At 45.8% G+C, this 11,824-nt stretch overlaps 1 pseudogene; it reads right to left on the bottom strand.

Annotated features, from left to right (window-relative positions):
• Nucleotides 1-366: 366 nt before the first annotated feature.
• On the bottom strand, nt 367-7,721 carry LOC118382296 (homeobox protein HMX1-like; annotated as a pseudogene).
• Nucleotides 7,722-11,824: the final 4,103 nt, after the last annotated feature.

Genomic DNA, 11,824 nt, shown 5'->3' with positions numbered 1-11,824 from the left:
AGTTAACCCACTGTTCCTAGACCAGTTAACCCACTGTTCCTAGACCAGTTAACCCCACTGTTCCTAGACCAGTTAACCCCACTGTTCCTAGACCAGTTAACCCACTGTTCCTAGACCAGTCAACCCCACTGTTCCTAGACCAGTTAACCCACTGTTCCTAGATCAATTAACCCCACTGTTCCCAGGCCGTCATTGAAAATAAGAATGTGTTCTTAACTGACTTGCCTGGTTAAATAAAGGTTAAATAAAGGTTAAATAAAGGTTAAATAAAGGTTAAATAAAGGTTAAATAAAGGTTAAATAAAGGTAAAATAAAGGTAAAATAAAGGTAAAATAAAGGTAAAATAAAGGTAAAATAAAGGTTAAATAAAGGTTAAATAAAGGTTAAATAAAGGTTAAATAAAGGTTAAATAAAGGTTAAATTTAAATTTAAACAACATGACGTGAACAAAAAGCAGTGAAAGCTCGGTAACGGTCTTTACACCAACCCGGTCATTTGCGAGCGTAGTAAACGCATGGAGTGCGCAAAGGAGGAGATGGGATAGTTAACAGGGTTCGAGAAACTCATCAACGGAGGGGAGACCTGGGACACGTTGACGTTGAAACCCAACGCCGAGGGCGTGGAGCTGCGGATATAGAATCGGAACTCGGACTATCCGTTGGGACGAGTGGGAAACGTTTACGGTCTCTTGATCCGCGGCCATCTGTCTCTTCCATTTGTTCCGTCGATTCTGGAACCAGATTTTCACCTACTTTCCGTCAGCTGGAGAGAGGCCGCGATACCTGCCCGTTCAGAACTGCTCAGGTACCGCTTTCATATCGAACGCCGACTCCAACTGAAACACCTGACTCCGACTGAAAACGGTTCTAGTTTTCTTCTTCGGACAGAGCTCGGGTCCAGAGGGGCTTCCGGGTCCGACTGATCGTCAAAGGCGTTCTGCGTCTCGTCGTTGTCGTCGGTCAGGCTGCTGTCTGCCGTTTTCCGTCCCGTTTTGTCGCTGCCTTCAGTGGGTTCTTCTGACACGGCGGAAGAGACGGAGTCTCGGTCGCTGGCTGAGTGGGAGCAGCAACGGTCATCTGAGCATCTACTGTCCTCGTTGGGATCTGTGGGGAAAAAATACAACATGAATTAAATGTGAATCGAATAGGGACACATGGCATCAACGTCTGAATGATTTCAATAGGCTGTTGATGAGGAACAGAAGTTGGCCATAAAAACAAAGGGGTAAAATATAGGCCTGTACCTATAGTTAATCTTTGATCTTAAAGAGTAATGGAAAGATAACTGATACAGAGATAACTGACAGAGAGATACCTGATGGAGAGAGAACTGATGAAGAGATAATATGATGGAGAGATAACTGATGGAGAGAACTGATGGAGAGAACTGATGGAGAGAACTGATGGAGAGATAACTGATGGAGAGATACCTGATGGAGAGAGAACTGGTGGAGAGATAAAATGATGGAGAGATAACTGATGGAGAGATAATATGATGGAGAGATAATATGATGGAGATAACTGATGGAGAGATAATATGATGGAGAGGTAACTGATGGAGAGATAACTGATGGAGAGATAATATGATGGAGAGATAATATGATGGAGAGGTAACTGATGGAGAGATAATATGATGGAGAGATAATATGATGGAGAGGTAACTGATGGAGAGATAATATGATGGAGAGATAATATGATGGAGATAACTGATGGAGAGATAATATGATGGAGAGATAATATGATGGAGAGATAATATGATGGAGATAACTGATGGAGAGATAATATGATGGAGATAACTGATGGAGAGATAATATGATGGAGAGATAACTGATGGAGAGATAAAATGGAGAGATAAAATGATGGAGAGATAATATGATGTAGAGATAACCAAGGTGGTCAGGGTGCCTACCCATTCCCTATATAGTGAACTACTTCTGACCTAGGGCCCTATTCCCTAAATAGTGAACTACTTCTGACCTAGGGCCCTATTCACTATATAGTGAACTACTTCTGACCTAGGGCCCTATTCACTATATAGTGAACTACTTCTGACCTAGGGCCCTATTCAATATATAATGAACTACTTCTGACCTAGGGCCCTATTCCCTAAATAGTGAAATACTTCTGACCTAGGGCCCTATTCACTATATAATGAACTACTTCTGACCTAGGGCCCTATTCCCTAAATAGTGAAACACTCCTGACCTAGGGCCCTATTCACTATATAGTGAACTACTTATGACCTAGGGCCCTATTCACTATATAATGAACTACTCCTGACTTAGGGCCCTATTCCCTAAATAGTGAACTACTTCTGACCTAGGGCCCTATTCACTATATAGTGAACTACTTCTGACCTAGGGCCCTATTCACGATATAATGAACTACTTCTGACCTAGGGCCCTATTCACTATATAATGAACTACTTCTGACCTAGGGCCCTATTCAATATATAATGAACTACTTCTGACCTAGGGCCATATTCCCTAAATAGTGAAATACTTCTGACCTAGGGCCCTATTCACTATATAATGAACTACTTCTGACCTAGGGCCCTATTCCCTAAATAGTGAAACAATTCTGACCTAGGGTCCTATTCACTATATAATGAACTACTTCTGACCTAGGGCCCTATTCACTATATAGTAAACTACTTCTGACCTAGGGCCCTATTCACTATATAATGAACTACTTCTGACCTAGGGCCCTATTCCCTATATAATGAACTACTCCTGACCTAGGGCCCTATTCACTATATAATGAACTACTTCTGACCTAGGGCCCTATTCACTATATAATGAACTACTCCTGACCTAGGGCCCTATTCACTATATAATGAACTACTCCTGACCTAGGGCCCTATTCACTATATAATGAACTACTTCTGACCTAGGGCCCTATTCACTATATAATGAACTACTCCTGACCTAGGGCCCTATTCCCAAATAGTGAACTACTTCTGACCTAGGGCCCTATTCCCTAAATAGTGAACTACTTCTGACCTAGGGCCCTATTCCCTATATAGTGAACTACTTCTGACCTAGGGCCCTATTCCCTATATAGTGAACTACTTCTGACCTAGGGCCCTATTCCCTATATAGTGCACTACTTCTGACCTAGGGCCCTATTCCCTATATAGTGAACTACTAGTGACCAGAGCCCTATTCCCTATATAGTGAACTACTTCTGACCTAGGGCCCTATTCCCTATATAGTGCACTACTTCTGACCTAGGGCCCTATTCCCTATATAGTGAACCTCTATAGACCAGAGCCCTATTCCCTATATAGTGAACTACTAGTGACCAGGGCCCTATTCCCTATATAGTGAACTACTCCTGACCTAGGGCCCTATTCACTATATAATTAACTACTCCTGACCTAGGGCCCTATTCCCTATATAGTGAACTACTAGTGACCAGAGCCCTATTCCCTATATAGTGAACTACTAGTGACCATTACTAGTGATGCATTATTTTAGACCAGGGCCATAGGACTCAAAGTACAGGGAATAGGGTTCCATGGGGATATAACCCTGTGCCTGTACGACTGTTCTGAAGAGACCAAGACCCCTGTTCCCTGGGGTCATCCACTGACAAACTAATTGCACTCTTGAGCCTTTAATGAGTTTGGATTGGCTGCAGAGAGAGAGGAGGAAAAGAGAGAGAGAGAGGGAGGGAGGGAGGGAAGAGAGAGAGAGAGGAGGGAAGAGAGAGAGAGAGAGAGAGAGAGAGAGGGAGGGAAGAGAGAGAGAGGGGGAGGTAAGAGAGAGAGAGAAGGAGGGAAGAGAGAGAAGGAGGGAGGAGAGAGAGGGAAGGAGGGAAGAGAGAGAGAGAGGAGGGAAGAGAGAGAGAGAGAGAGGGAGGGAAGAGAGAGAGAGAGGGAGGGAAGAGAGAGAGAGGGGGAGGGAAGAGAGAGAGAGAGAAGGAGGGAAGAGAGAGAGAAGGAGGGAAGAGAGAGAGAGAAGGAGGGAAGAGAGAGAGAAGGAGGGGAGAGAGAGGGGGCTCCAAACATGAGCTCACTGCTTCTGTTAGTTTTACCAAATTAAGCAGGGGGCCTCGTTGACCCTCCAGAGGACACTTCACTCTATCAGTAGACTGGCTGACCAGACAGACCAGGGGACACTTCCTCTATCAGTAGACTGGCTGACCAGACAGGACCAGGGGACACTTCCCTCTATCAGTAGACTGGCTGTCCAGACAGGACCAGACAGACCAGAGGACACTTCCCTCTATCAGTAGACTGGCTGACCAGACAGGACCAGAGGACACTTCCTCTATCAGTAGACTGGCTGACCAGACAGGACCAGGGGACACTTCCTCTATCAGTAGACTGGCTGACCAGACAGGACCAGACAGGACCAGGGGACACCTCCTCTATCAGTAGACTGGCTGACCAGACAGGACCAGAGGACACTTCCCTCTATCAGTAGACTGGCTGACCAGACAGGACCAGAGGACACTTCCTCTATCAGCAGACTGGCTGACCAGACAGGACCAGGGGACACTTCCCTCTATCAGTAGACTGGCTGACCAGACAGGACCAGAGGACACTTCCTCTATCAGTAGACTGGCTGACCAGACAGGACCAGGGGACACTTCCCTTTATCAGTAGACTGGCTGTCCAGACAGGACCAGACAGACCAGAGGACACTTCCCTCTATCAGTAGACTGGCTGACCAGACAGGACCAGGGGACACTTCCTCTATCAGTAGACTGGCTGACCAGACAGGACCAGGGACACTTCCCCTCTATCAGTAGACTGGCTGACCAGACAGGACCAGAGGACACTTCCCTCTATCAGTAGACTGGCTGACCAGACAGGACCAGAGGACACTTCCTTCTATCAGTAGACTGGCTGACCAGACAGGACCAGGGGACACTTCCTCTATCAGTAGACTGGCTGTCCAGACAGGACCAGACAGACCAGAGGACACTTCCTCTATCAGTAGACTTGCTGACCAGACAGGACCAGAAGACACTTCCTCTATCAGTAGACTGGCTGACCAGACAGGACCAGAGGACACTTCCCTCTATCAGTAGACTGGCTGACCAGACAGGACCAGAGGACACTTCCCTCTATCAGTAGACTGGCTGAGCAGACAGGACCAGAGGACACTTCCCTCTATCAGTAGACTGGCTGACCAGACAGGACCAGGGGACACTTCCCTCTGTCAGTAGACTGGCTGACCAGACAGGACCAGAGGACACTTCCCTCTATCAGTAGATTGGCTGACCAGACAGGACCAGAGGACACTTCCCTCTATCAGTAGACTGGCTGACCAGACAGGACCAGGGGACACTTCCCTCTGTCAGTAGACTGGCTGACCAGACAGGACCAGAGGACACTTCCCTCTATCAGTAGACTGGCTGACCAGACAGGACCAGAAGACACTTCCCTCTATCAGTAGATTGGCTGACCAGACAGGACCAGAGGACACTTCCTCTATCAGTAGACTGGCTGACCAGACAGGACCAGGGGACACTTCCTCTATCAGTAGACTGGCTGACCAGACAGGACCAGGGGACACTTCCCTCTATCAGTAGACTGGCTGACCAGACAGGACCAGAGGACACTTCCCTCTATCAGTAGACTGGCTGACCAGACAGGACCAGAGGACACTTCCCTCTATCAGTAGACTGGCTGACCAGACAGGACCAGAGGACACTTCCCTCTATCAGTAGACTGGCTGACCAGACAGGACCAGGGACACTTCCCTCTATCAGTAGACTGGCTGACCAGACAGGACCAGAAGACACTTCCCACTATCAGTAGATTGGCTGACCAGACAGGACCAGAGGACACTTCCCTCTATCAGTAGACTGGCTGACCAGACAGGACCAGAAGACACTTCCTCTATCAGTAGATTGGCTGACCAGACAGGACCAGAGGACACTTCCCTCTATCAGTAGACTGGCTGACCAGACAGGACCAGAGGACACTTCCTCTATCAGTAGACTGGCTGACCAGACAGGACCAGGGACCACTTCCCTCTATCAGTAGACTGGCTGACCAGACAGGACCAGACAATCCCAATATGGCACCCGATTCCATATATAGTGCACTACTATAGACCAGAGTCATATTCCCTATAGGGTGCACTACTTTAGACCAGGGCCTATGGCACCGAGTTTGGTCTAACGTAACAGATCAGGTCGCAGTTGTAAATGAGAACTTGTTCTCAACTGGCCTTCCTGGTTAAATAAAGGTGAGAATTTAATATATATATATTTTTTAAATAGAGCTGATAGGGGCACATTGGGCTCTTTTCTAAAGTAGTGCACCGTATAGGGAATAGGGTGCCATTTGCGTTCCCGACCTATAGTGACAGGCAGTGTGCGTAATTAGAGATATAGGCTTAGTCATGATGCGCGATAGGACTATCACGACACACGATATAGACGTAATATATACCACATGTCGGCGTAACATGATTCGCCGACATGCATGGCGACATGTGGTTAAACCTCCTTGACAGGTCTCCTGGTAAAAAAAAAATATTTTTGTTTTTACCTCAATGGGACTGATTAAACAAAGGTTATTGTGAGATGATCTTGGCCCTAGATGTCGACTACAGGCCTAAAACCTCGTGTTGTTATAGCCAAATATAACTGGGCCATTCAAACCCTTCGATCGCAATGAGAAGCTGTTTCTTATCTTCACAATATAGACTATCCGACCAGCTTCGATCATGCAGTCAAAGATAATTATAGGAATATTTATCTAACGGAATACAGACAGATTACTGTATTGCCCATACAGTCACTCAGCTTCCAATTGGCTCATTAATCCCCCCCTCCTCTCCCCTGTAACTATTCCCCAGGTCGTTGCTGCAAATGAGAACATGTTCTCAGTCAACTTACCTGGTAAAATGATGGATAAATAAATAAATAAATGCATTTAAAATTTAAACGATGGCTCTTGTGGACATTTTATTTACAATGGATCTCATACAGTAGATTCGATTATGCCGTTAAAAAAAACAATTAAACACAACAATTTATCCAATAAAATAAAGATATAGGCAACTTACTGTTGGACCTTTTGAGACTGAGTGGTTTGACGTTAACGGCTGCGGCTCCTCTGTTCGGTTCTAACTGCGAGTCTCTCCGGGGGGAAACATCGGCGCCGAGGCCGGAGCAGGCTGCCACTTCACCGGCCACTTGGCTGGGATGTCCCGCTAAGACTCGGCTCGGGTAGACCATCTCATTCCGCTCCATACTCTCCTCCGCGGTCCTGGTACTATACTGGCTGTTGTTGTTGTTGTTGTTGTTGTTGTTGTTGTTGTTGTTGTTGTTGTTGTTGTTGTTGACCTGTCCGTTGATATACGTTGACTCTCCATTCTTCCTCGAGCCGAGTAGGTTTTCGATGTAAAACGAGGAGACTTTTGACGGTGTCGAAGCCTGAGTGTCTGTCGCCTTGTCGTGCATGATGTTTTTAAATGAAAAACATATGCAAATCCCTGGCCACTCAAACAAAACAATCCTCCTGCGTCGGTGACGACGAGCACGTGTGTTCTGTTACTCCGCACAACAAAACTGTTATTTTCGTTGTTGTTGATGTGTGTCCCGGTCGGATCTTAATAAAAGCACCATCTCAACCGGGTTTCTCCATTCTCCCCTGTTTAGAAATGATACATCCTCATCACCGAAACGTGGAAATCGTTACCAGGGCGGCCCTGGAGCTCCGTGGCGCCAGCACAGCACCGGGCAGAGACCGGAGAGGTTGTAGCCTACAGCGGGGAAGCGAGTCAAGACAAACGGTTGACGAGCGGAGGGTGATTGGACAAGCCACAATATCAAATGGGATGACTCCAGTAGAGAGAGAGAGGTTTCCGTCGCAATGGCACTCTATCCCTTACACAGTGCACTACTTTTGACCCTAGCCCTACAGACCCTGGTCAAATGTAAGCACTATAAAAGGAATAGGGAACCATTTGGTACGGAACCGACAATTACTCTGTCTGACGGGGACTCGCCTCTCGCCTCCTCAGCTACTGCTGCAGGCGCGTGTGTGTGCCTGCGTGCCCGCGTGCACCACCGGGGCCAGGGAGACCCCCCCCCCCCCAGTAATTCAGTGAACGAGCCTTTATTTGGGTCAATTAGGAGGCAAATGAAAATACAGGAAGAGAGAGAGAACACAGTCCTCCTCCTCCTCGCGGGTCCCATATGGTTCCACAGCGCTGTACACGGAAAGGAAGAGCCGTCTGTACCTACTACTGTACGTACACCACCGCCTATTGGCTAACCGGGGAAATGCGGTACGCTGCTAGACATGTAGGCTGTAAATAAAGGGACTCTAAAATCATCATAGTTAAAAATTACAAATAAACAACTTAGCATTTTCTTGTAGACGAAAAATGCGCTGCGTATATCTTACCGAGTGCGCTTTTCTGTGGGAGTAGATACGGGCTAATTAATGTAGGCTTACCGAGTGCGCTTTTCTGTGGGAGTTGATAAGGGCTAATTAATGTAGGCTTACCGAGTGCGCTTTTCTGTGGGAGTAGATATGGGCTAATTAATGTAGGCTTACCGAGTGCGCTTTTCTGTGGGAGTAAATAAAGGCTAATTAATGTGGGCTTACAGAGTGCGCTTTTCTGGGGTAGATAAGTAAAGGCTAAATTAATGTAGGCTTACCGAGTGCGCTTTTTCTGTGGGAGTAGATATGGGCTAATTAATGTAGGCCACCGAGTGCGCTTTCTGTGGGAGTAGATAAGGGCTAATTATGTAGGCTTACCGAGTGCGCTTTTTCTGTGGGAGTAGATAGGAGCTAGTGTGTAGGCTTACCGGAGTGCGCTTTTCTGTGGGAGTAAATAAAGGCTAGTAATGTAGGCTTACCGAAAAGGTGCGCTTTTTCTGTGGGAGTAGATAAGGGCTAATTAATGTAGGCTTAACGAGTGCGCTTTTTCTGTGGGAGTAGATAGAGGCTAATTAATGTAGGCATACCGAGTGCGCTTTTTCTGTGGGGGTAGATAAGGGCTAATTAATGTAGGCATACCGAGTGCGCTTTCTGTGGGGAGTAGATAAGGGCTAATTAATGTAGGCTTGCCGAGTGCGCTTTCTGGGGAGTTGATAAGTAAAGGGGTAATTAATGTAGGCTTACCGAGTGCGCTTTTCTGTGAATTAGATAAGGGCTAATTAATGTAGGCCACAGAGTGCGCTTTTCTGTGGGAGTAGATAAGGGCTAATTAATGTAGGCTTGCCGAGTGCGCTTTTCTGTGGGAGTAGATAAGGGCTAATTAATGTAGGCTTACCGAGTGTGCTTTCTGTGGGAGCAGATAAGGGCTAATTAATTTAGGCCACCGAGTGCGCTTTTCTGTGGGAGTAAATAAAGGCTAATTAATGTAGGCTTACCGAGTGCGCTTTTCTGTGGGAGTAGATAAGGGCTAATTAATGTAGGCTTACCGAGTGCGCTTTTCTGTGGGAGTAGATAAGGGCTAATTAATGTAGGCTTACCGAGTGCGCTTTTCTGTGGGAGTAGATAAGGGCTAATTAATGTAGGCTTACCGAGTGCGCTTTTCTGTGGGAGTAAATAAAGGCTAATTAATGTAGGCTTACCGATTGCGCTTTTCTGTGGGAGTAGATAAGGGCTAATTAATGTAGGCTTACCGTGTGCGCTTTTCTGTGGGAGTAGATAAGGGCTAATTAATGTAGGCTTACCGAGTGCGCTTTTCTGTGGGAGTAGATAAGGGCTAATTAATGTAGGCTTACCGAGTGCGCTTTTCTGTGGGAGTAGATAAGGGCTAATTAATGTAGGTTTACAGAGTGTGCTTTTCTGTGGGAGTTGATAAGTAAAGGTTAATTAATGTAGGCTTACCGAGTGCACTTTTCTGTGGGAGTAGATAAGGGCTAATTAATGTAGGCTTACCGAGTGCGCTTTTCTGTGGGAGTAGATAAGGGCTAATTAATGTAGGCTTACCGAGTGCGCTTTTCTGTGGGAGTTGATAAGTAAAGGCTAATTAATGTAGGCTTACCGAGTGCGCTTTTCTGTGGGAGTTGATAAGTAAAGGATAATTAATTTAGGCTTACCGAGTGCGCTTTCTGTGGGAGTTGATAAGTAAAGGGTAATTAATGTAGGCTTACCGAGTGCGCTTTTCTGTGGGAGTAGATAAGGGCTAATTAATGTAGGCTTACCATGTGCGCTTTTCTGTGGGAGTTGATAAGTAAAGGCTAATTAATGTAGGCTTACCGTGTGCGCTTTTCTGTGGGAGTTGATAAGTAAAGGATAATTAATGTAGGCTTACCGAGTGCGCTTTTCTGTGGGAGTTGATAAGGGCTAATTAATATAGGCTTACCGTGTGCGCTTTTCTGTGGGAGTAGATACCTAAAGGCTAATTAATGTAGGCTTACCGAGTGCGCTTTTCTGTGGGAGTTGATAAGTAAAGGGTAATTAATGTAGGCTTACCGAGTGCGCTTTTCTGTGGGAGTAGATAAGGGCTAATTAATGTAGGCTTACCGAGTGTGCTTTTCTGAGGGAGTAGATAAGGGCTAATTAATGTAGGCCTACCGAGTGAGCTTTTCTGAGGGAGTAGATAAGGGCTAATTAATGTAGGCTTACAGAGTGCGCTTTTCTGAGGGAGTAGATAGTAAAGGCTAATTAATGTAGGCTTACCGTGTGCGCTTTTCTGTGGGAGTAGATAAGTAAGGGCTAATTAATGTAGGCTTACCGAGTGTGCTTTTCTGAGGGAGTAGATAAGGGCTAATTAATGTAGGCTTACCGAGTGTGCTTTTCTGAGGGAGTAGATAAGGGCTAATTAATGTAGGCTTACCAAGTGAGCTTTTCTGAGGGAGTAGATAAGGGCTAATTAATGTAGGCTTACCGAGTGTGCTTTTCTGAGGGAGTAGATAAGGGCTAATTAATGTAGGCTTACCGAGTGTGCTTTTCTGAGGGAGTAGATAAGGGCTAATTAATGTAGGCTTACCGAGTGTGCTTTTCTGAGGGAGTAGATAAGGGCTAATTAATGTAGGCTTACCAAGTGAGCTTTTCTGAGGGAGTAGATAAGTAAAGGCTAATTAATGTAGGCTTACCGAGTGCGCTTTTCTGTGGGGAGTAGATAAGGGCTAATTAATGTAGGCTTACCGAGTGCGCTTTTCTGTGGGAGTAGATAAGGGCTAATTAATGTAGGCTTACCGAGTGAGCTTTTTCTGAGGGAGTAGATAAGGGCTAATTAATGTAGGCTTACCGAGTGCGCTTTTCTGTGGGAGTAGATAAGGGCTAATTAATGTAGGCTTACCGAGTGCGCTTTCTCTGGGAGTTGATAAGTAAAGGGTAATTATGTTTTGTTATTTTATCTCTCCGTTCTGTGTATTATTGGGGCTCTATGTTATGTTATGACCCTGTCGTCTTGACTGTATGTTAAATCTTAGCTAGGAGAGACCATACTAAATGTCGGCTATAGTTTAATATTTCTAATCAGTGACCCGTAAAATATATATTTTTTTCTGAGCATATTGATCAAAATAAAATGAATCGTAGGCAGTTATCTTCCTGCCGTCGAAGTGTATTATTCCAGAAATCTCCCATTCACACGGGGAAGGGAAGTTCTGCTGGTAGAACCGAGGACACGTGACATTTTGTTTTTGAGTCGTAATTATTTCTCTCCGGCTCCAGAGTGACGCAGCGGTCTAAAGGCACTGCATTTCAGTGCACGAGGCGTCACTCGAGTCGCTGATTCGAATCCTGGCTGCATCACATCAAGGCCGTGATTGGGAGTCCCATAGGGTGGCGCACAATTGTCCCAGTGTCGTCCCGGTTTGTTTTCGGTGTAGGCCGTCATTGTAAATAAGAATTTGTTTTTTAACTGAATTGCCTAGTTAAATAAAGAAAA

Source organism: Oncorhynchus keta, unplaced genomic scaffold (genome assembly GCF_023373465.1).
Source record: "Oncorhynchus keta strain PuntledgeMale-10-30-2019 unplaced genomic scaffold, Oket_V2 Un_contig_9498_pilon_pilon, whole genome shotgun sequence".
NCBI classification, from domain to species: domain Eukaryota; kingdom Metazoa; phylum Chordata; class Actinopteri; order Salmoniformes; family Salmonidae; genus Oncorhynchus; species Oncorhynchus keta.
The sequence above is the reverse complement of the archived record's forward strand: the minus strand, read 5'-3'. Positions and strand labels throughout refer to the sequence as shown.